Below are 21,061 nucleotides of genomic sequence, written 5' to 3'. Positions count from 1 at the left end.
AGCACCTTACCTCCTAACCTCCGCCCGCTGATGACGACGGTGACGTGCAGTTGAAAGCATCTATAAAAAGTTACCAAGTGGACTTTTAAGATTTTTTATTATCACAGCTGTCGCACCACTATTCAAAACTTTTTAAAAAAAAGTGTTTTCTTGTTGTGACATGCTTCAGTTCTGTTGTGTGTGCTGAGTTTCCCAGTCTGACATAAGGCATACTGTTCTGTTTTGTTATAATTTCTTCTTATACTACAAAGAGATTATACCGTATGCGCACCATTAGTATCACAACGTAAAAAACATGGAAAGCAAAATTGTTTCCTTAAAATTGAAGGTGTTGATAGAGCCCCTTAGCCGTGATTCACAATTCATTCATTTTTTTGTGCTCAAATAGAATTGAACAAAAAAAAAAAAACAAGCTACCCGCATTGGTTCCAGGTGCTGAGTAGCATGTTGCTAGCACCGCGCTGGTGAGGTTATAGGATGATATTTTTCTTAATGAAAATAATCCCTTGACACGACAGTACACGGCTGCATAAAAAAACAGGCCAAAGGTGTCATAATCAAAAATGAATCAATAATTAAATGACACATAATGAATGAATGAACTGATATTACAAGGAGCGCACAAAAAATATAAAAAATTAATACAAGTGTTCATTTATTCAGAAATGTGCTCCTGTATTTACATATCCTTGTATTGATTCTATTTACTTCCCAATTAAATTTTATTTATTTTATTTTATCTATTATTATCCCTTTGCATCCCCTCTCCCACCCCCACAAGAATACAAGTGATGCAAGTAGTGTGTGTGTGTTAACGTGTCCAACCATATGATAAGCAGTGAAGTCTCTCTGTGACAGAAAACACAACGGTTGGTTATTATTCATTTATCTCAACCCCTAAGTTATTCTAGAGAGCCCCACAAAGCTCACATTATAAACGTGGAACCCTGGGCTGATGGTACAGGGGTTCTGTGGGATCAAAGATACTTTAGCGATTAAAAGATGACGCACTGCAAGCCGTGTCAGTGGTATGAAATGGTACGTACTTGCCGTCTCCTAAGTGGTCACTTCTTCTCCTCATTCTTACTTGGAAGTGCTGCGAATGCTGTGTAAATGCAGGAAAACAGACCAGATGAATAATCTGTTGATGAACAGCAATTAACTGCTGCCTATGTAGAGCAAGAGCTGTGATGCTCTAATATTACTCAGACTTTTACCCAGTATAGTACTGTAGTTGTTGTTCAGCAACAGGTTGATAGAAATGACAATTGACAGTTGTAAGCCTGTTGTTAGCTTATATGCTAACTAGTTTTGGACTACACTGGTTTGATAAAATGACCAAAAAATTAACCGGGTTGAGCAGGTGTGTAGGGAGACAGCCTTCTATATAAGAATTAGCCTGAAAGTACAGGCTAATGTAGTTGAATGTCATTATGTCCCGCAGGATATCATGACACTACAGCAGAGCGTGCTGACATAAAGTAACTCTAGACGGACTTTTCTGTCGTTTAAAACCACACGAGCTGCACAAGATGTAATGATCTTCATCTACATGATCACACGTTATTTTGATTTTCATTTTATTCTGCCTGTAGACTAACGACTGTTCATCAGAGTTGAAGTCCCTATTGACAAGCAATAATCTAAGCCAAAGGGTTTAGGAGAAACCTAAGAAAACACAAAGAGATGATGTGAATAAGAGCAATCCGTTTCAGACAGGATTGCTTGAGACTTGTGCATGGAGCCGGTAATCCCATTGCTCAATTTCATGGAGTTTACCCAGAAGAGCTTATCCTTCGCATCCAACCCTTCACATACTCCACTTGGTAAGATGGGATCCAGACTGAGAAAAACCAGTGGACTGATGGGAAAGTTCCTGAGCAGGACTCTTTATTCTCAAAGTAAATCTACAAGGGAAAATATTAAATTGCTTCGGTGGGTGGCTGATTGGTTATAGGTTTAGTGGTGTTGACTATATGCTAACCCTAATTTATATATTTTAGCAGACTTCAGTAGACAGTATTAGTGTTTGCTTTGGTGAATATGAATCTAATAATAGACTGGAATTGACATTTTTAAAAAAAATAACTGATGACAGCAACATTAACAGTCAACTCACCTCTTTAGTGATATAAAAGTAACACCAAAACACCAAAGTCACTGGTGCTGTGAGTGGAGAGATAATTAGCATTATTTTGAAAAGCACACTATTTTTTTTTTTGTTGCTCCAAAGCTCAATGGCAAGCAGTCTCAAAGGACCACACCAGCGCTTTTACCAGCACTTTTGCACTAGCCTTGTAAGAGCTGAAATATGCAATTAAAGGAAATGCATGTCTTATAGTAAGCGTCTGTATATTGGCACCTTGGGGATGACATCATTCCTTTCCTTGGCACAGTTTGGGTGCTGTCACTGAGGGCTCTAGCCGAAAAGTACAGGATCATTTGATAAAAAGGTGCGACAAAGTACAGCCAACTGTGACCTTGAACTGCAAACAAACTCAGTTATTACTTTTTGTATTATTGAATTTTTGATACTGATTTTAAAAGAGGGTTTGTTACTTCTTAAACAAACCCAGAATATCCTGTTTCATTTCACCTCTCTGGGGCTACCTTCACACTTAACCTAACAAACTTTGTCGTGGCTCATTTGGGCTGTGTGAAAGCTTTTGATGGAACACCGACACTTCACCCCAAAAAACTGGACCAAGACCGCATGAAAAGGTCTCAGTCTGCTTTCAAGCAAATGGACCAAACACAGATTTTTATGGTCGATATGTGATTTTAACCAGGATGTCAAAGGATAAGCTATTATTAAATCCCATCTGCGTATACTGAACTATGGAGAAAGTGATCTTATGATAAGTGATCTGTATAAGTGGGGCCTAGATATTTATGCAAATCGGTTGGTAACCATGGTAACACATATATGCATCAACACATAAGTGCGGGGACATCAAACAGTCCAAAGCAGTGAAAACTGCAGTGTTTTGTCTCTTTGATTTTTGGCACTTTATTGAGTCCATTAGAAATTGGGTGACATAGCGACCCTCAAGAAATCTGTCCCTTATGTTAATGCACAAGACACCTCTATTTGGTCCCGTCTCCTCCTGTGTGGTATAATTTATAACGTGGTATATTTGCAGTCTAATAATGTTTTCTCTTCCTGAGGTATCTGTGACACCAGATAACATAAATAAATACATAAGAAGCAGTGAAGTGCTGCATGAGCTGCCATCGCCAGAATTTGATTTTCACATGTGGGTTAATAGTGGTGATGATGCCAAAATTGTCCAATCAATGAGTTACCTGTCAGTCTTCATGATTAAAGCTGTTTATTTGTAAGAATTCAGTGTTAAAACAAACTCACTCAGAGCTGAAGAATGTAGTGCTTTTTTCCCTTGATCCAGGCCAAATGAACCAAAGTGCCCTATAATACAAGGCACTACTTTGACCGTGATGAATTACTGAACTTGCACCCAAGACTTTGCAAGCTTTTGTCATATTGTTGTGAAATTACTGTAAACCATTGGCTGCCTGCAAAACAGACAAAGCACACTGAAATGGTACAGTTTTTCAAAAGTTTCATGGGAGGTGTATTAAATGGTCCACATGTAAAAGCATGCCATTAAATACTATCTTATGTACAGTGTGGCATTTCTGCATTGGAGATAATACTGTTGTTGTTTAAATTAACTGAACTTAGTTATTACTAGAAGTGGCATACAGTTTGACACAATTTTTTTTTTACTTTTTTGCAATTCCAATGCAAATTTTATGATCAAAAATATAATCAAATACACAAATGTACTATTCTGCATCGTGTATCCACTCAGGTAATGTTAAGATAAAGGGAAACTCATGACATGGTCCAGCTTTACAGCATCCAGATGTACGGTCTCTGAGGGAAATTTGATGTGAAACCATCGTGATAACATGAGTAACAAATCAGAATTGAAATGACAGAGAAATAGCTTGCCTCTGGCAGAGAGAGCAGGAGGGCATCCTCCATCAGAGAGAAGTAAATGAAGAGGCTGTCAAACAGGAGAGCATAACTTCCTATCTGTCTTCATCCAGAGGGTTTGGGGTGTGGGGGGTGTAAGTCCCTGGACCAGAGGGAGGGATGCTGCTGTGATCCAGTCGTAGCCTTTGATCCTTGGGATGACCTGAACCACCGGCTGGACTCTGGAAATGAACACACCAGAGGCCTGTGGGACCCAATCCATCACTGTTCAGTCCAGCACCTAGCTCCACACACACACACACACACACACACACACACACACACACACACACACACACACACACACACTCACACACACACACACACACACTCTCTTAGGTGCATAAAAGCACAATAATGGCACAAGTTACAGCCCTAGCAACTCTTATGACCCTATGTACTAATGTTACTACTGATGCAAGCATACATCATGTACAATAACAAAAACACAAACAGAAAGATAAGTCTGAAAATACGTATACATACATATTACACATGCCACACATAGCCATAAGCATACACTCCACCAGCATGTTAGCTGCACAGGCAGACAAATCATCAAAAAAACCAGCATCACTATCGTGAGGAAAATCAAGTCTGATGCAGCCATGAGGAAAAAAAATCCATGATGTGACAAATTAAACGATATGCAGAAAAATGAATAGAGGAAATTATGTCTCTCTTTGCAAAAGATGAGTGCTTGAGTGGTGCAGTTGGGAGCACATGCTAAATCTCATTAGACAGAGCAATACCCAGAGCAAATTAAACCATTAGCCTCCGACATGTTTAAAGGAACACTTTAAGATCACTTCCTATTAAGGCTTGCCAGTAAACAGGCCTTTGAAATGGAGCCCTCAACTCGGAGCAGAGCAGTGTTGCAGACATCTGCCATACCCACCCAAGCCCACAGTAAACTGCAGGGGAATGCTTTCTGTGCTACACATCATTCTACATAACACTCCGCAAGCATGTACAAGGAGGGAAACAAACCCTGGGGATTCGTGGACTCGTGGAGTACAAGGCATAACAAGACTTAATATTTTGATACTGATCTCTATTGTAGGTTTCATGCAGTGGGTTAAAAGATGTATATTGCATCTGCATTTATTTGTAGCCTGGGTGGCCTCACTCACATTGTCACCCCTAAATTTGGCAGTGTTAAGTGCCTTGATGCACCCATTTACTGATGAAAATGACATGGAACTGTGGTTCAGCTGTAGGCCTACATTCTCACAAAGGCCCTATGTGATCAACCTGTAGCCTTCTCATTAAAGTTTTAAAGGACTTGCAGCATCATGAATCAAAATTGCTAATACAGTGTTAGCTGGGACAAAGAGTAGTTTTTTGTAAATGACTATCATCTGCTGAAGGTAGCATAATTCACAAGGGAAATTGAGGCGCACCCCTTGAAGTTTACTGAGAGGAACCCACGGGGGTAAACCTCTTACCCACTGTGTAAAAACACCACATTTTAGATAAAGGGCCATTTTAAGATTGCTAACATGTCTCCGGAACAATCTTAATAAATTGCCTGTACTTGTTTTCGACCCCTCAGATTGCTGTTATAAGCTGAGAATGCAGAAGGTAGCTCACCTCATAAGGCTCTTCACACAGCGTTCTAACATACAGTTTGAGGTACATTTTTACTGAGAAAAATAATGTGCTGGAAAAAGGAACGTTTTTGTCTTAGCTTTGCAGTTATAATTACAAAAGAACAGTCGGATACACAGTTGGACAACTGATATCCACATGGCTAAACACACAGACACAAGTGAAAAACTGTGTAGCGATCAAAGCAGTCAACAACTGTTTAACTTTTCCAAAGATTTATTTGATTTGACTTTTAGAAGGTTATAATTGTAGCCACATGGACTTTATTGACTGCAGAAAAACAGCAATATGACTGATGAACATATTAATTTCCATGGTGAGTTTAACACTGGCCACCAGCTCAGGCAAAGAATGGGGCTGAAATGGGACAAGCAAGCAGTGTTGCCCATATTATCTATGATGATAATATCCTCCTAATTAATCCCCACCTCCAGCGCAAAATGTAGACAGAAAAAAATTGCTTCCAAGAGCTGAACTACATGAAAATATACATTAGCCGCTTATCAAGAGAGAAGTTGGGTCACTGTGGATCTGAACAAGTCTGAAGTCAGACAATAACACAAACAGAATGAGCCTACAGTAGTCCAGCGACTTCTGCAAGTTAAAATTATTGGTTTTATCAGTGGAGTCTGGTAGTTTTTAGGAGAGCAATATAAAGGCTGTAGGGCTTTAAGAAAAAGGATCTTACATGTCTATCTCTGTGGCGATCCTTTCCCTAATGTTGTCTACTACTAATCATTAGGACATAAAAATATGAACACAAAAGGACCCAGGTTTAAAAATACTAGATTGTATATGTGACACTATAAATGTAAAGTTAATGCACCAGCATCAGAAGCAGAAATCTTTCACAATTTCCTTAATGGAATTCAGGCTCATTGGATTGTTCCCATTACAAAGTTAAAATGCCTGACTTTCCAACGTCTGTAGAGAGAAGAGTTAATTCTTTAGTATAACGCTTGTGTACTCTGAGGTCCTGTGTGGTTTGGATTCAAGCGTCAGTGGTTAGGCTCTGGGGAGTTGCTTGTCTACCATGGTCAAAGTCAGTTCCGTGTGTTAAGAGCAGTTTTAATAGGCTGCTTGGGAGAAATAACACTGCTGAGAGGAGCGACCATAGGCTTTCTGCAGGAGGAATGAGAGACAGTTGTGCCAGCCCCTGGTCAGAATCACACACATTCACATTCCAGTCTAACTGGATATTGCCCCAAAGTCCCCCTGAGGAGCTTAACCTCAGCTGAGTGTTAACTCCTTCGTCTCTGTTCGGCTACCTGCCTTTCACCAGCAGATCCCTGTTCCAGCACCTCTGTCAAGACCCTTTCTGTCTCCATCACCTTATTATTGAGCTCCAATTGAAATGTCCCACTAACCAGTCCACTCAGCCTCTCTGTCCCACCATAACCAGTACTCTCAACCTCTCTGTCCCACCATAACTGGTCCACTCAACCTCTCTGTCCCACCATAACCAATCCACTCAGCCTCTCTGTCCCACTATAACCCGTCCACTCAGCCTTGTTGTCCCGCTATAACCAGTCCACTCAGCCTCTCTGTCCCACCATAACCAGTACTCTCAACCTCTCTGTCCCACTATAACCAGTCCACTCAGCCTCTCTGTCCCACTATAACCAATCCACTCAGCCTCTCTGTCCCACTATAACCAGTCCACTCAACCTCTCTGTCCCACTATAACCAATCTACTCAGCCTCTCTGTACCACCATAACCAGTCCACTCAGCCTCTCTGTCCCTCTATAACCAGTCCACCCAACCTCTCTGTCCCGCTATAACCAGTCCACCCAACCTCTCTGTCCCGCTATAAACAGTCCACTCAGCCTCTCTGTGCCGCTATAACCAGTCCACTCAGCCTCTCTGTCCCGCTATAACCAGTCCACCCAACCTCTCTGTCCCACTATAACCAGTCCACCCAACCTCTCTGTCCCACTATAACCAGTCCACTCAGCCTCTCTGTCCCACTATAACCAGTCCACTCAGCCTCTCTGTCCCACTATAACCAGTCCACTCAACCCCTCTGTCCCACTATAACCAGTCCACTCAACCCCTCTGTCCCACTATAACCAGTCCACTCAACCTCTCTGTCCCACCATAACTAGTCCACTCAACCTCTCTGTCCCACTATAAGCAGTCCACTCAACCCCTCTGTCCCACTATAACCAGCCATGTATTTGCAAAAGGTCAATACTGGCCCCATATCTTGGTGTAAGCCTGCTATCAACCTGGATGTTGGCACTGCTCGCTCTCTGTACTTTAACGTACAGTGACAGACAGTGATAGACTGAGTCACTTTCCTCTGACCTGCTGCGTCCTCATTGCTTTCGTCTGCCTGCCCGAGTCTGACATTTTCTTATCGCTCTCCCAAAGCTAATCTCTGCTAAAATCTTTATGTATTTCTATGTCCTTTAGTCAAGCCTGGATTCTACTGTATCTGCTCTGACACGGTGGCAAAATTCTACTTTTCATGTTGAAGGTTTACACTTTTTGAATAAGAAAAAAACCGCTGACATTTTAGATTTAGAAGTTCGCCTGGTTACTATACAGTACTTTGGTAAGAATGTACATTTCTTGTATTGATGTTGTGATCACTTAAAGAGGAGGTGTGTGATAATATTTGAACTTAAACTCCTCTAATTTATACAGTGAATCTAAATTCATTCTGTAGCAGGTTGATGTTGAAATTGATCTATTTGAAGACGTGTGTGAAGGCTCTCACAAACAGCAAGTAACCAAAGGAGAAAAGCCAAACTCTCAGCATCCACATTCTGTTTTTTTTGTTTGCATGTAAAAGCCATGTCAGCTTTTACATGTGTCGATGTCTCAGCTTTTAGCATCCTAGGAACATGTAGCCCACTGCAAGTCACAAAATGAACAATGTCTATACACAGTATAACACAAAGTTAACAAATACCAAGCCAGTCTCTATACATCTGACTGTTTTTATGACTAATACATATTTATGGATGCATTAAGTGGGCAATATCTGATAAGGGAGCAATAGTGGCCCACAATCAAAAGAATGGTCCATCCATAACCATACTGGATCTATTTCCTGTGCCTAAGATGTTTGCACAGGCAACCCCCCAAAACACTCACATGAACATTCGTGTTCTTTCGGTCCTCCAGGCTTAAACCCTTTCTCTCTCAAAATTAACCACTTCCTCTGTGGTGGCAATAAAAAAAAAAAAAACACTGCTATGATTGCAACAAGCACTGGATGCTTCACTAACCCCACCTCCCATCTGAGTACGCTGAAAGTTCTACGTCCTTGAGATCCAACTTTTAAGCATCAAACGCACAGAAAAGTCATACTAATTGATGGTGCATCTGATTAAAATGAGTGGCTAATGAGAATCGAGCCGGGAAGAATGTGAGAGAATCAGTGTTCAAGCTCAACTTTTAACCTTTCTGTCGGAGGGCGAACCACTTTGATGTTCCTTGGTCTTTTCATCAGGCCCGTTTTTTTGTTATGAAAAAGGCATTTTCAAAGTACAAAGGCAAAGCTCACATTTGTAATTTGTCTCCTCTTCAGGAACAAATGGTCATCAGAAACACAGTTTTTTCCCTATGAAATATGCAGAGGGGGGACTATAAATAAAGCTGCAAAATGAGAGGTGAGGGGGCTGAGGGCTGTGCTGTCGATCCACGGAGTAGATTGGGAGGTTGGGATCTGCAGCCGTTCTGCCTGGAGTCTTACACCCAGAGCAACTATACTGTGATCACACCCTCTGCAGACTTAGAGGCTCTCGCCTAGTTAGAGGGAAGGGAGCGGGAATTGGCGAGGGGTAGTAGTAGTTGTACATGTTGGTGTGTGTGTGTGTGTGTGTGTGTGTGTGTGTGTGTCACAGGGGGTGCGAAGGGGAGTGCAGGCGGTACTTGGATGGAAATAAAGGTCGAAATCCTTGACTGTGAAAACTGTCATAGCGGGGGACATGTGCAGAGCCTGTTTGCCTAATAACCTGGGTCTTGTAAAAATATGAATGTGGAGTCCTCTGGAGCATATAATTTAACACCCCTATGCCAGGGGAGATGAGTGAGAATTGAAGCGAGTACACCTTGACAAAGGCTATTCTCTTGGTTTCACACCAGCAGAGCAGTACCATGCATGGTGCCGCTGCTGAGGCTAGGGGTGGCACACAACCAGCCTATATGAATCAAAGCTACATAAAAAAGTCACGTTAATACAAAGTCACCTGACTTGCACATCTTCTACGCTCTTCCTTACTGTTGCAAAACATGGTATATCACCGGTGGGTCTTCTTATTAACATGGTATATGGCAGTTGCAAGTGTAAATGAGATCCACGCATGAGGACGTAGAGCCGCACGCACACGACTCAAACAGCCATGCACAAATATTATTTTTGCGAGAGCTTTCACAGCGACCGCGTGCAGGATATCTGCTCATGTGAGCAATATTGTAGCCCGCAAGTGGAAAACCATATTTGACGTGCACGTGCGGAATCGGAAACAGGACGTGACTGTTATCCCTGGATGTTCGACCACCACCATTGCTCTCCTGCTTGCAAAAAAAAAAAAAAGTGGCTTTTCTATTTGGCTGTAAGGTTGCAGACCATAAATGTAGAAAAACGTCAAGATCCGTAAACAAATACGACGTGTACCGAAAGATTCGCACTCCACTAACAAGATCGACTGTTACTCACCTAATTCTGAACCAACATTTACGAAATTTGGTTTATCGTGAACATGAGAGTTGAAGAATGATGCTGCCCAAAACATTTATCTTCTGATTAGCCACAACTTCCACAGTGGCACGCAGGCTCCGACCTATGAATAGGCAACATCAAGTGTAAATGATCAGTTAATTAATTTCAACTTTTGTAAGGTTATTCAAAAATATAGTTTTCTACACCTATGATATTGTCTTACAGTTGCCTATTTCCTTCTTTTTGTATCAATAAATAAAACAATTCATTAATAAAATATACACGACTGTTTTTGTCGCCCAGACTTCAGTTAAGAGAAGAACATTTTCTTATATACAGTTTATGAGACAGACACACGGTGGAGACCAATAGCAGCTGCCAATGAGGTATCTAAGTTTCTATAACACTTACAGCCAAAAGGCCAAAGTCACTCACAAGTAGCATAAGCATTTCTTCATTGCGGATATCATATGCAGTGACATGCCACCGTCATGGTATCACAAAATTTCACTAACTGAGCCTTGTGAAAAAGGCATCACTTGTTGGAATTGGACTTGACGAGACCTGGAATTATCGATAAAACAACTCATTTACCAAACTGCTTATTGAGCATAAACAACCTAAAGCATAACCTATAGCATAAACCTTCATCTCATCACGGCTACTACAGTTTTGACAACACATGCTTTGTATGAAAATGCAGGAATAAATCGTGTATCCACTAGAGGGCAGATATGAGCAGAGTCATCCCCTGACCTCACAGGAATAACTCTCCAATTTTACACAACATAAATAAAAAAAAAAAAGTCAAAACATAGCGACAATCAAGGAGGTCACTATATTTAGAGATGAGAGTAACGTGGCAGCAGCAACACGCTGGTTAACTTTTTCCTCACAGATTTGTGTCATTGTTGTCGTCTGCTGCTGACCTTAACAAGTGGAGTTTTTTTTACTCAAATTATACTTGCCTTGTCTTCATATATTTAGCATATGTATGCATGCGAAAGTTCTTAGGGGCATCTATTGTGTTGCCTAACATATATGTCCATGCGACCATTCATGCCGACCACCCATTCACCCTTCAATGCATGCAACCTACACACTGAGATAACGCAGCATATGCAGGGTACAGACGCATAGTTAGCATTCGTATAAGCGTTAATAGGTCCAATCATTGTTAATACCAATAACAAGACGTACAATAAAAGGTGTAAAACTATCTGTTGAAATCCAGTACTTTATACTGCATGGAAGAAGTTGGAAGATTTCTTTTCTAGTTTTTTTTGGAGCCACTGTCTAGTGGCCATTGATGGAACTACAGCACTCCAACGCCGGCTTTGGCGCTTTTTAAAATGATAACTCATTGTTGAATCTCATTTTGGTGGCGCTTATTTGACGAGGCTACTTTTTTTTTTTTAGTCAACATTCAATCAGTGAGACTGCAAGATGTTGTTTAAAAGCAAATAAAGACAATACTACAGAGCAGCATGGCCCGTTCTCATTCACTGGGTCCACCGGGGCAAACAGCTCTTGACTGGCTCAGGCCCAAGTCATTCATTCAGTTCTGTCATGGGGTTTTGGAGGACTTTTGCTGCTGAGATGAAATGAGAAACAAGAGTGCTGCTTTCTTTTGTCTCCTTCTTCTCGTTCCTTGTATCAGCACCGCTGCTGTCCTGCATTTGCGAGGCAGATTAGGCCGACGAGGCGGAGGTTGCATTATGTCCTGAGGGGGCTTTACTGTAAGGTTCGCCACCAGTTCTCTCTCCCTCTCCCTCTCCCTCTCTCTCTCTCTCTCTCTCTCTCTCTCTCTCTCTCCACTTAATGTACTGCTTCACTCCAAAGCAGCTAAATCTTTGTTAACAGGAAAACTATGAACTCACAGGGAGTTAATCAGAGTCAGTGCTAGGCTGGCTATTTGCATGTGAATTGGCTGTGGCTGTATACCAGGCCTCTTTATGTCATTCACTCCATAGTGCCTCGGGCTTCTGTCCTCTGAGACGTCACAGCGCCATTGGTGCGTGTTGGGGAGAAATATCTGTATGTCCTACTGCAAGAGAATCTGCCATCAATATTGCTAGAATAACCCAGAAACGAGATTTTAGTTTACAGTCGGTGCCGAGAAAATTCAGATTTTTCAGAGCTTTGAAATGTGTGTTAACGCAGTCAGAAGCTTGTGATTGTGATATCGGTTCAAGATGCTTTTAAAACGTCCTTTAATATAATGAATTTTGTGAAGCTGTTTCGCTCTTCTTTCCAGGAAGGCCACTTTTTGTAGCTGCCGTTTGTCAGACACTTGCTGTAAAAAAAAAAAAATATCGCAGTAAGTGGGCTGAAAAGAAGATTGAAATTTCTCAAATTTCTCATGAACGTCTTTATCAAACGTGATCCAAATCTGAGAAGGAGCTGTGTTAACAAGCGGTGTTTCTCCCTCCCGTCCTCAAAGCAAAACTTCCTTCCTTCTTCCTTTTCTATATGGTTTGAATTGGAAATGTTATTGAGAGGGGGAGGACAGAGGATGTTAAAGGAGAGAGCAAATCTGATGTGGAAATGTAGACTTAGTGGGATTTATCCATTTGAGAAAAGACCTTTTCACTTGTTTTGTTGGTTTATCCCCTAAACCCTGTCTCACCCCCCTGCCTAAAAGCTTTTGACATCTTCATCTTGTTCACAGTGGGCAGGCTTTGTTTGCTCTGCTTGAAAAAGCGGATGGGGCTCGGCCCTCCCCTCTCCGTGGCACAAGTGTAGGACTTTGCCATGGCAAAGGGGGGATTTCTCTTTCCTCCTGCCCCCTCCTTTCCACATAACTACAATATGGTCATTGTCTGCCAGTGAATAATGTGGCCACTCGGGCAGCATGGACTGCTCCTCGGGCTTTGACTGTGAACCAGCTCTTTTCTTCTGTGTGAAAGGACTCTAATCCATGTAAATATAAGACCCAGAGTACAGCTTGGCCACGGTGGGGAGAGCGAGCGGGAGGAATGGAGGGGAGGGTCAGCAATTTAACCTCTGACCCAACAAATAAGAGGCATGTAAGTTTTAGAATTGCTCTCCAAAGAGGGGCTCCTGTGGCAGAATGAGCTTCTTTTGTAATCCTTGCAGTCTGGGGCTGATTGACAGGGGCTGGGATGGGAGCACTGCACTACACAAAACCAGGGGGGGGGGGAACAGAACCACAACTATGCCATGAGAAAGAAGACAGGCAATGTTAATTATTGATTATCTCCATCCAGGTTACAGCTGTTGTCAGGGAAAACCACGTAATCTTGTCAATTTTAATGATTTTAAGACTTGTTCTCAGGATGTATAAAAATGGCATACGTTTGACACAAAGGGCTGGTTTTCTTCAAGCATGTGGAGTGATCAACATTTTCACTTCAGTGTACTAGTAATATATATAATATATATATGTATAAGTAGTAATATATCTGCTTATGCTGCCTCCCTAGCTGTAATACCGTCAAAATTCCATTAAAAGCCACAAAGCACAGTGCTAATCAGATGTACAGAGTTTATGTGAGGTGGGTCAGAATCAGCTGAAGCCCCCCCCCCCCACTGAGAGATGACTTAAACTGTCTCTTTGAACGGGCCTATTAGATATACAGAGCAGTACGGCACACTGGGCCTCAGCCTCTGACGGACCTGAGTCTAATGTATTTATCAAATCTTCCTTTCTGTTTTATATTCCAACCTTGAGCTCTTTTGCGTTTGCAGACACTATTTCTTTATTTAACATTCAGAAACACATCATTGCCATGTCGTGTACAATTTATACACGAAATACGTTTTAAAAAAACTGCCCCCTAACTTAAATTTAAGATCACTGTTATACATATTTTCCAAATGTCCCTACTAATACGGTCAGATTTATGTCACTCATAAACCAGATCAGATAAGAGTGAGATTTTTTCTTATTTCACAGAAGCAATAGAATGTATGATAGGTTTGTGGTAACGATCAAGATGTATAAGACAGTGATTGTGGTCAAAGACTTTGTTGCGTGCTCACGTTTTCTTTCTGTGTTTCTATTGTCCACGATCAAATAAAGGCACAAATCCCAAAAAAGAACAATCAATCAATAGATAAATAGATGCATTGAAAAAAAATTGAAATATGGCAATGGCTATAGACACAGAGATATTTTTGTCATGTCGTTATTCATATTTTCATGTAGTATAGATGAGGAACTACAGATATTGGTTGAGTGCCTCCCAAAGTGCTTAATGAAGGCAAGAAGCATGAAAACAAGAAAACATGAAAATGAATCTTCCAACATTTGGTTGCATTTTTCCCTGGTCTGTGTTTTCATTTCCACATAACGTGCATCAGTTAATTGATAACATAGTATTTCTACAATCAGTGATGGAGAATAACTGAGTACAATTATTCTACTTATTATAGTAGTATCTTAGCAGCATTTTAAGGTACTTTGCACGCATAGAATTAGTATGTTCATTTCAATTTACTTTGCGTCTACACGTTTCAGAATTAAATGTATGTACTTTTCACCGCAAAATATTTATCTGACATCTATAGCTCCTTTTAGAAATTGACCAATTATGACCAGTTTAAAAGATATGATGCAAGATTGTGGTGTTGACCACCCAACAATATCTTAAGTAACAAAACCTCAAATATAGAAACGTTGGTAGAATGTGTCATTGGCATCAACAATATCATTGTTGTATTTTTCCTTAATGAGAAGAGCTTAATACTTCTTCAGCCACTGTGTACAGTATTGCAGTGATATTGGCCTGTTGGATTATATAAACGACCGTATTATTATTATTGTTGTTGTTGTTGTTGTTGTTAAGCGGAGGGTTGACCTTTAACCCACAAAGGTTCAGCCCTAATTAAAAAAAAAAGACTTCTTGCTACCGTCTTTCATCTAAGATCTGTCTTTTTTTTTTTTTACGTCCGACACTTGTCTCTTCACCGAAGCACACTGTGAGGTCACAGAAACAGTAAAGAAGATCTGTAAATAATAGCACTTTTCCAACCAATGCGCGCATCGTTTCCTTCGCATCCATCTGATGTCCGGCTCCGAGCCCCGTGCCGATTCTTGGAACACCACCCCTTTTCTGTCATTCTCCAGCACCGTGTCAATGTGAGCACAGCCGCCTTATTGGAAGCAGTGACTCCTGGAATATGTTGTGCTGAAAAGTGGAGAATAAAGAGGCATCAGGACATTTTAACTCAGAGCGACTGTTCTTCACTGCTGCCCTCCTACGTTCACTGCTCTTTCCCCCCTGCCATTACTGTGACTACCAGTAATTTTGGAAGGGTCATTACTGTGGTATCCTTGTTGAGTCGTCCTCCACATCACTGTCTGCTGTGTATTTTTGGATCCTTTCAGTCATCTGTGTTTTTCCACAGCACTTCCTGGAGATCATCTGTCAATTGAACGCTATGACACTGAGACTGTGACAAGTTTTCCCTTCACTTAGTTCACTTAGTGGAGTTTAAATTTCAAGTTAACCACTTTTGTTCAGTTACATTGAAAATATTTCTCCCTTCCAGAAGGTTGGAAAGTTTACTTCAAACGTACAGTTTATACCGTGTGTCTGCTGTTTTCTGCCCTCTAATACACACACACACACACACATATATATATTACTCAAATTCTAATCGTATCTTATATATATATTTAGAAGATAAGATTAGAATTTGAGTAATCTTTCTATCCATCCACATTTTTAGGGATTGACTGTTGACAGCGAGTGTCCCAATTTTCTCTTCTCCTCTTCACTTCCCCTCCCTTCCTTTCTCACTTCCTCCAAGATGGCCCCCTGCAAGAAATGTGTACTTGCAAACCCTTGTTACTGCTTGTATATGTCTGTCAACGTAAGAGGTGAAACTATCCAGCATTTCGCAAGATGGAAGCAAATTGTTTTTTGTCCAGAAAATTCTAATTTTTTCAGATGAAGCGAGGGATTTAGGGTTCTGAGCTCGTGAAAAGTTGGCGTTTTTATGGGCATTTTATGCCTTTGTCAGTTGGTCAACGGTAGACATGACGACAGGAAATGAGGGGAGAGGGATGGGAAATGACGATACAACAAACGGGGATGTTACAGTTCATTGACAGAGCTTCGTTGACATCGACTAAGCCGTGAGAGCCTCCATGAGATACATGCTTTTTACAGGACGGTGATGAAAAGATTAGAAGAAAATCTGTGTGGAATTGATGTTAATAGTATGAGAAAATTCTGTCAAAAAAAAAAAAAAATTTACTTCATTCTCACTAACTGAGGATATGATATTTTTTCCTTGTTTCCGGTGACCCCTTAGATTTGTCTTGCGATCTCTTTGGGGGTCCCACGCCTCAGGTCGGAATCTGATGCTTCCGTTCTATGGGATGTGTACACAGCGAACTGCCCTCCTCACATGCTCTACATGTATGAGAGTGACATTTGAGAGGCTGAGGTGTTCTTGTCTGAACCGCTAATGTGTGATTCTTTCTTGCATTAATGGTGTGTGTTTACATGCAGGAGACGGTGTGGATGGTGCACGTACAGTGATTAGGTGATTTTCTTCCTTCCTTTCATGTGTTTTTAGTCTCCTCCGCTTTGTTCCCTTTCTTAATTACAACCGAGCTTCCCTCAGAGAGCGTGTAACCCACTCCCCACTTCCACAGCAGCATCCCATTAAAGCCACGCACCCGATGGATCCCCTCTACCTTTATGCAGAATACAATTAAAAAACGGAGAGAGATCAAAAAGATGCCAGGAGCCTGACGAGGGTGATGTTTTTCTGAGAAATGCAGATTTATGTTATTGATGGCTGCCTGGTTTGGAAATCATTATGGGACAAGGAGTAATCAGTGGAGCTGCATCAGCATTTTAGTTGTCGACAAGCTACAAAACCAACCCCCTAACACACACGAACACAGTCGAACACACACACACACACAAGGGCATATGCTTTCAACAAAGTATTTAAGTTAGCTGCTCACGATGTAAATGTATTGGTTCCATAGCGTGTCTTGGGATAAGTGCACTCTAAACTTGTTACATTCGCCCAATTAAAGAACAGGTTTACAATAACACAAGCCTGATATCAGGTCATATTTCTAACATTACCCCTACTAAATACACAGGTTTTGTCAGTAAAAGCTGACATTAGTGTGTATTTCCTTTGTGTAGCGCCGAGTCTTAAACAACAACCTCATCAGTGTCGACGTCCTGAAACGTGTTCACCTTGATCTGAGGACGGTTTTAGAGGAAACTGAACACCTTTAATATTTTTTGCATTTACGTGGCCCAACTTATCCTTTATTTTTTTCATGAGACGTCAGTGATCAGAAAGTATTGACTGCAATGTTTGATCTGGGATTGGCTTTTGTGGATAAAATCCTTTTTTATATTGTGATCGGAGCTTCTATCGTGGAAACAGAGATCACGTCCTTGGTACCTTTGTGGAATTCATCAAATTGAGGGGAGATTACCTTTACAATTAAAAAAAAACAAAAAAAAAACATGGTGGACATTTGATACTCTGGTTTCATTTTTAATTCCGTATATTTAGATGCGACCGGATGAAGGCCAGCAAACAAATAAATAGACAGATGAAAAATCAGTGTGGAGAGGCCTCTGAAACGGCACTGAAACCTTCATGTTGGGACTGACATGAAACAGGCTTAAATAAAAAGAACATTTTGCTGAATTTATTGTTGGAGTCTGGTCAAACTTATCTTGGGGGTGTCAGGGGGATTGATACGTGACCTCCGTACCTGGAAAGTTCTAGTTACGGCCCTCAGTGTGATGTGCCTATGCTGCATTATGATGTCGTCATTTTTTCTTAATATTGAGAGGCAGAATTATCTGTTTGTGTCAAACAATTAATAAAACACCTGACAAATTAAGACACTTCCTCACATTTCTGCAGAACCGTATAAAAATCGAATATTGCCATGAAACAGTCCCGCTTCGTGACAGTGGGAGAGACAACCCGAGGTAAGAAAGTGAGGGTTAGCACAAGATAAACAGTGTGACAAAACCTCTAACGGTGGGTGCTTCTATATCATTTTAACAGTGCATACCATCATATAGACCAAACCTAATATGAACCTTTTTGCTACCATTACAAAATAATGTCAAAATGTCAAAATACTGGTACCAAATTCCTATCAGAACAAGTGTTTCAACCAAACCTCATAAGATATAATTTTAGAAATAACAAAATAGCATATACTCTGAAGCATTTACTTAGGAAAAGGTGCACGCAGTAGTCCTTTAGGCAGTTTTAGGCAGTCTGGAGAAATACCCTGATCACTTGTTTCTATCTGAAACCTGCTCAGCACTGAGCACGCACACAGGAAGGCATTTTTTAACCTTTTAAGAGTTACTCAAGTTTTTTTTTTTTCTGCTGAAAATCTCAGTGAGCCCGCCTTTTTGTAATACACTGTGTGTGTCCTGGTGAATGGGAACAAACTACTGCACAGTGTGTGTGTGTGTGTGTGTGTGTGTGTGTGTGTGTGTGTGTGGAAGGCATAAATAATGTGTCCATGACAATTGACTGGTGACTGGTGTTGGTGATGGTTTGCCTTTTGATTCTCTCTCTTGTTATCTCCCAGCATTGAAGATGTGAGTCTACTGCCCCCACGTTAAAAAAAAAAATGTGTGTGTGTGTGTGCCAGAGAGAGAGAGAGAGAGAGAGAGAGCAGAAGAAGGAGTATGTGTGTGTGGGGGTGGTGGGGGGTGAGAGGGGTGGGGGTGAACTGTAACTAATTCGGTTTTACCTTTTTAAATAAATGTACCATAGATGAATTAAATATTGGACTATTCTAACCAGCTGAGTTCTGCCTTCACAGGCCTGATGCTGTTGTTAATTATCATAGTGTGAGTTCTACGCTGTGAATATTGTGAACACACATTACTGAGAATATTCCAACATATAGCCCGGACCTCGGCCGACATTTGCATACAGCAGCTCTAAATTCCGTGTAAAAGTCTTGTTCTTCATGCTGAGAAGTGACTGAAATCAAATCAGAGGAACGAGCCGGTCTGCCTCCTCTGATGCAAACACACACAAACTGATATTTTCTCCTTAATCTTACACTACCACCTCATATCATATTTCACACACGCCCGCAGACATGCCCGCTGCTGCTGCTGCTATGTTTAATGTATAAACCCAGCCTTATAGCAGTTAGAAAACGCAGATGATAAATATGCATGTATTCAATTAAGAGTATTACAGAAGAGCTGATTTGCATAAGGATTTAGGAGCTTAACATCATATTTGTGCTATAAAACTTCACAATAGCCTAAACGCGGGCTGTTACGCGCGGGGAGGGGTGGGGAGGGGGGCAGGACAGGTATTTGTGAAGGAGGAAAAGAAAAAGAATGAGAAATATGAAGATAATGGAACATTTTTTATTCTAATAATGCTTTTACGCATGAAACCGCCACCATCTATCTATCCATCTATCCATCTATCTATCCATCTATATATCCATCTATATATCTATCCATCTATCTATCCATCTATCTATCTATCTATCTATCTATACATGACTGGATAGATTTCGTTTTTAATCATTTCACTAACTGCCCAGTTTCCAACAGAAGCCTCCTCGCTGATTGTGATAACGTGTCATTTTCCCTTCACGCCGCTGTAACTACCGTCTTTTGTGCAACATCAAACCTCTCCTCTGGTCCTCAAATACGTCCTCTGATGACGAATCTACTTTTCCCCTCCCAATTAAGAGCAGAGAGCTAATTAGAACGAGCGGATCCGGGATCAGTTCAGCCTCACGCTGCTAAACCAAACTGCTCTCGCTCTGGTGATACAAGTCTGGAGCCGCTCGGTTACAAATGGCATCAAATGACAGAGCGGAGGTTCAGGAGATGGAGCTCTTTGTAGGAAATGGATAAATTAAAAAAAAAGAAAGAAATAAATAGGATCAAGGAAAATGTAGAGACGACACCCGGTGATGCCAATATTTTATGCATTAATGCTAAATCAAACACTGATGCTGCGTTTAAACACACTTTCTCCTCTCATCAATAGTGTTCTCCTCTCCTCTCCTCTCCTTTTTTTTTTTTTTTTGGAGCTTGATATTATCCTGTTATTCTATCTGATTTTGTTTTAATGTGAACTAGAGAACACATCATTTACTAATAATGACATTTTAGGGGCCCCCCCGCTTGTCGATCTTGCCACAGATAGTAAAATAAAGGTTTGTTTTTTTTTTATATTTGAGATCTGAGTTTGAAATCGTGCCCGTTTACACCTTGTGCATATGATCCAGGCCAAACCGTGAAATGACATTAACAAGTCAAAGTCGTGGCTGCAGTTTAAGAGAGCTAAATGAATATTCAGCCTCAGAGGAAAAAGGTTCATTTTGTATCCCTGTTGTTTAAAGAGTGTTTTTTTTTATTTATTTTTTTTAACCCAACAAAACAAAGCAGAAAAGAATCGAATTGAAATAATTAAAGAGGTCATTTATTTGGAGGCTGTTCTGATGAACTTGGTGCGGTTCTTTTTGGCCCACACCTGCCTGCTCTGTGCAAGAGCCCGTGGTGTCATGGAGAGACTGAGAGCAGCAACAGTGTGGAACCCTCTGCGCGTCACTTGAGTAAAGGTCCCAGCAGAGCTCCTCAGTGCGCACAGACAGACGGACAGACAGGCAGGCAGACAGACAGCTCCAAACACCTCAGAAGACTGAAACTCTCTCCTGCTCAAACTCGTCTCCTCTCTCCTTAAAAACGGACCTCCGACAGACGGACGGACAAGCGGGACGGTGTCCGGTGCTGCGTGCGTAAAAGGGAGGCAGAGA

This window comes from Pempheris klunzingeri, chromosome 7 (assembly GCF_042242105.1).
Source record: "Pempheris klunzingeri isolate RE-2024b chromosome 7, fPemKlu1.hap1, whole genome shotgun sequence".
In the NCBI taxonomy this organism is placed as follows: domain Eukaryota; kingdom Metazoa; phylum Chordata; class Actinopteri; order Acropomatiformes; family Pempheridae; genus Pempheris; species Pempheris klunzingeri.
Note: the sequence above shows the minus strand (reverse complement) of the source record.